The sequence below is a fragment of the Mus caroli genome, unplaced genomic scaffold (genome assembly GCF_978045245.1).
Source record: "Mus caroli unplaced genomic scaffold, Mus_caroli_1 scaffold_3, whole genome shotgun sequence".
Taxonomy (NCBI): domain Eukaryota; kingdom Metazoa; phylum Chordata; class Mammalia; order Rodentia; family Muridae; genus Mus; species Mus caroli.
In genome coordinates, this window is record NW_028227258.1 from 70759213 (window position 1) to 70763685 (window position 4473).

A 4473-nucleotide genomic window follows, 5' to 3' on the forward strand; every position below is an offset into this window, starting at 1 on the left:
CTTGGAAAAATTTTATTTCTCATTATCATATTTTACTTGAAAAATATAACAGTTTCATTTTCATCTATGTATATAAAGTGTTCCCAAAACATTTTTACAGGTCAGCTTCATGACATTTCCTAATATGTCAGAGAAGCATGCTAATAGTAAGGAATATTTTACTATATGTCTTGGTGCAGGAGTTTTCTTAACTCATGTATAAAAACCTATGTAGTCTCAAAATATGGAGAAAAACCATTATTCACAGCTCATTGAATCAAAACAGCATGTTGAGAAACTTTATAATTCAGCAATTTCTCTCAATAAACTATGATTGCAACCCCAGATTAAAGCTTTCCTGTGAATTAACCTAGACAAGTAAGCACAGTTACCCTAATTCCACCTATGCCTTGATTGAGTGATACTTACTCTAATTTAGAAAATTAAATTATAAAAATGTGAGTTCTAGTGAGAAAAGGAACATTCTTATACTCACAAGTACTTTGGAGTTAGAGGAGGATTACCTATATGTAATCAAAAAAGTTCATATATGAAGAATTGAAATATCAAGTACTTATACTAAAGCCCTTTATTTTTGCCATTCAATAACATTCAGAACATCCCAAATTATCTGCAGTTTAAAATTAAGAACTTTGTCAGATCATTGTCATAATTACTTCAAATTATTAAATATATTAGATATATATTGAAAGCATCCTGTAGTAGAAATTTTGATTATGCAGACTGATGATCAAATGTCACCATTCTTCTGTGTTAAAGACATTTGAGAGGGAGAGCGTCCGGCAGCCGAAGGGAGTCGGGCGCTGTGCTGCGGCGCGTCGGCGGGGGCCCGGAGCGCGGAGGACCGAGCAGGGCCCGCCGGCCTCCTCCATGAGGCCTGAGTGAGGCGCGGCGGTGACAGGCGGCCCGCGGCGCCTCCCGCGAGTCCTAGTCAGAGCAGCGGCGGCGGCGGCGGCGGCGGCACCCCTGGTTGGAGAGCAAGGAGCATGTCGGACAGTTTCGATCGGGCTCCAGGTGCTGGTCGGGGCCGGAGCCCGGGCCTGTTCCTGGGCCGCGGAGGGGGCGGGCCTGAGGGCGGCGGGTTCCCGAACGGAGCGGGGCCTGCGGAGCGGTCGCAGCACCAGTCGCCGCCGCCGCCGCCGCAGCCCAAAGCCCCGGGCTTCCTGCAGCCGCCGCCGCTGCGCCAGCCCAGGACCGCCCCGCCGCCAGGGGCCCAGAGCGAGGCCCCCGCCGGCTCCGCGCGGCCTCCCCGGCCTGGGGCGCTCCCAGACCAAACGAAGCCCCAGAGAGCTCCACCTAGTTCACAGGATAAAATCCCACAGCAGAACTCAGCAATGGCTAAGCCCCAGGTGGTTGTGGCTCCTGTGTTAATGTCTAAGCTGTCTGCGAACGCCCCCGAATTTTACCCATCAGGTTATTCTTCTAATTATACAGAATCCTATGAGGATGGTTGTGAGGATTACCCCATTCTATCAGAGTATGTTCAGGATTTTCTGAATCATCTGACAGAACAGCCTGGTAGTTTTGAAACAGAAATTGAACAGTTTGCAGAAACCCTGAATGGATGGGTCACAACAGACGATGCTTTGCAAGAACTTGTGGAACTTATCTACCAACAGGCCACGTCTATCCCAAATTTCTCTTACATGGGAGCTCGCCTGTGTAATTACCTGTCCCATCATCTGACAATTAGTCCACAGAGTGGCAACTTCCACCAATTGCTACTTCAAAGGTGCAGGACGGAGTATGAAGCTAAAGACCAAGCTGCAAAAGGGGATGAAGTGACTCGAAAACGATTTCATGCATTTGTTCTGTTTCTGGGAGAACTATATCTTAACCTGGAGATTAAAAGAACAAATGGACAAGTTACAAGAGCAGATATTCTTCAGGTTGGTCTTCGGGAACTGCTGAATGCTCTGTTCTCTAATCCTATGGATGACAACTTAATTTGTGCAGTAAAATTGCTAAAGTTGACAGGATCAGTTTTAGAAGATACTTGGAAGGAAAAGGGGAAAACTGATATGGAAGAAATAATTCAGAGAATTGAAAATGTTGTCCTAGATGCAAACTGCAGCAGAGATGTAAAACAAATGCTCTTGAAGCTTGTTGAACTTCGATCAAGTAACTGGGGTAGGGTCCATGCAACTTCAACATACAGAGAAGCTACCCCTGAAAATGACCCTAACTACTTCATGAATGAACCAACATTTTATACATCTGATGGTGTTCCTTTCACTGCAGCGGACCCAGATTACCAAGAAAAGTATCAAGAGTTACTTGAAAGAGAGGACTTTTTTCCAGATTATGAAGAAAATGGAACAGATTTATCAGGGGCTGGTGACCCATATTTGGATGATATCGATGATGAGATGGACCCAGAAATTGAAGAAGCTTATGAAAAGTTTTGTTTGGAATCAGAGCGCAAGCGAAAACAGTAAAGTTAAATTTGAGGATATCAGTTTTTTTTGTTGTTTTTTTTTTTTTTTTTAAGTTTAGGTATGGTGATTTAGAAGAACACAGGAAAGCAAGAAACTGTGTCAGACTTATACCAAATTAAGGATTTTGAGTTATGTTACTAATGTATGCAACTTTAATTTTGTTTAACACTACCTGCCAAAATAAACTTTATTCCCTGTAACTTAAAATGTATATATATATATAATAGTTTTATTATGTACAGTTAATTCTACTGTTTTGGCTGCAATAAAATCGATTTTGAAATAAATGAAATGTTGAAAGAAAATTTTGCTAGCTGGTTAGATGCTTATCGTTCAACTTCTTTTTCTTGAGGTTAAAAAGTCTTAGTCTGGAAATACATATGACTGCAAAAAATGTAGCATTCTTTTTTAGATATGACTATTAGAGCTTTTATTTTAGTTTAGCATTTGATTCTCTATATATTGAGTTTCAAGCACTAATCACAATCATGAAAATCTTTAGCACCAAAGTCTCGGAGTATATAAACAACTTATTTACTTATGTAGATGCTATTTGATACCAAGGGCTTTTAAAATGCCATTAATGTGGGGTGGGTGGGGCTTAGAACACCAGCTAAGGAACCAAGACTCTTCATTGAGGATTTATTCCAACTCAAGATTTGTTTTTTGTGTGCTTTGCCCAACTAACTTCATTCCCACCATCCTACAGTATTACTCTGCGATCTTCATATGGCTTACTCATTTTTATTTCATTGCATGGGTTGCATCGACTTTTTACTAGACAGTTTTACTAGGTATTTGTCACTCAAGTTTTCATCTGCTTTATAATTGCTATACTGTGAGGACCACTTTTCTAATACTTTTACTATAATGTACCATCTTGGCCCTATTTAAGTAATGTTTTTATCTAATGTCAAATCTTTTTCCAACTAACTAAAAATAAACATATAAAAGGGTTGCTTGTAAATATGCATGTAAATAGTTGTGTTAATAACTCATTGTTTTACATTTGGTACATCTGTGTCTGCTTATACACTTAGTTTTCCCACTTCTGCTTGTTTGTTTGTTCAGTCTGTATTAAAATTAGAATTTGAAAATAAAAAAAAAAGACATTTGAAACATCCCTGGGACATTTCTGGAAATATATATACATTGTAATATACTATATATACATTGTAATATATATTGTTATATATATATACATACATATATATACATACGTATATATATATACATATATATATATATATATATATATATATATATATATATTACATACACACACACACATATTGTCTTGGATTTGAATTTGAATCAAGAAATACTTCAACTAACTGAAATTTTTATAGTGGAACGATTGTATAACGGAAGTTAATTCGTGCCATTAATCTGAACTCAGAACTTTAATCACAGGGAAGAAAATTTACCCAGAGATACCTGTAGCAAATATGTTTTATTATGCCATGTGAAGGTTCACAAGACTGGGAAGATGAGGGTCAGAATCAATGTAATGCTGCACATGGTGGCACATGCCTTTAATCCCAGTACTTGGGAGGCAGAGGCAGGCAAATTTCTGAGTTCGACTCCAGCCTGTTCTACAAAGTGAGTTCCAGGACAGCTAGGGCTATACAGAGAAACCCTGTCTTGAAAAAAAATCAATGTCATAACCAGGAGTTAAGCAAGAGGATGGATATAAAGATTAATCCAATGACTTCTTAGTAAGTACAAGGAGAATTCTAAGAACTTGCCTGGGCTTTCAAGCATGTGGGAATTGGCCATCCTGGACCAATGGCCCCATTAAAAAGTTTTCTTCCATTACTTACTGTGAGCCTAAGTCCAATGAGCACATCAAATCTCATCCCTGGAAGATTATGACACATTAAATACAAAAGCTTTAAAACAGCTCATTGTTTTTCCTGTCCAAGGCATTGAAGAATTTCTATCCTCTGCCATATTTGAAAAGCAGTCTCTATATCAGAGACTTGAATGGTTTTCTTCGCCCTGGTGAATTAGTAGACCAGTGTTTTCAAAGAGT

At 39.3% G+C, this 4473-nt stretch overlaps 1 pseudogene; it reads left to right on the forward strand.

Annotated features, from left to right (window-relative positions):
* Positions 1–775: 775 nt before the first annotated feature.
* On the forward strand, positions 776–3535 carry LOC110288859 (polyadenylate-binding protein-interacting protein 1 pseudogene; annotated as a pseudogene).
* The last annotated feature ends 938 nt before the right edge of the window (positions 3536–4473 follow it).